Raw genomic sequence first — 384 nt, forward strand, 5'->3', positions numbered from 1 at the left:
CAGAACAGAACTTTAGTTTCCCGCATGATATGGAGGCTCGAGGAGCCGTTCAATTTCTGGAATTAAAGGGACAAGTTTACCTTGCTCTAGTTAGGGAATTTTATGCGAATTTTAGATATAAGGATGGAAAGTACTGGTCTATGATTTCTGGTAAATTGTTTGAGCTTAATGATGATCTGCTTATGAATGTTGGTGGTTTATCATCTTCGGGTTATGGAATAGGAGATTGTTCCTGGGTTAAGGTTAACTTTGATCCTATAGAGGTTTATAAGTCATTCCTTCGAGGTCCTCACTTGTATATTCAGGGTCAACTGACCAAAGCTGGGTCGCTATCTGTTGAGAACAGACTGTTGCATTATGTTATTGCTTACATTTTGGTACAGA

Source organism: Lupinus angustifolius, unplaced genomic scaffold (assembly GCF_001865875.1).
Source record: "Lupinus angustifolius cultivar Tanjil unplaced genomic scaffold, LupAngTanjil_v1.0 Scaffold_369, whole genome shotgun sequence".
NCBI lineage: Eukaryota > Viridiplantae > Streptophyta > Magnoliopsida > Fabales > Fabaceae > Lupinus > Lupinus angustifolius.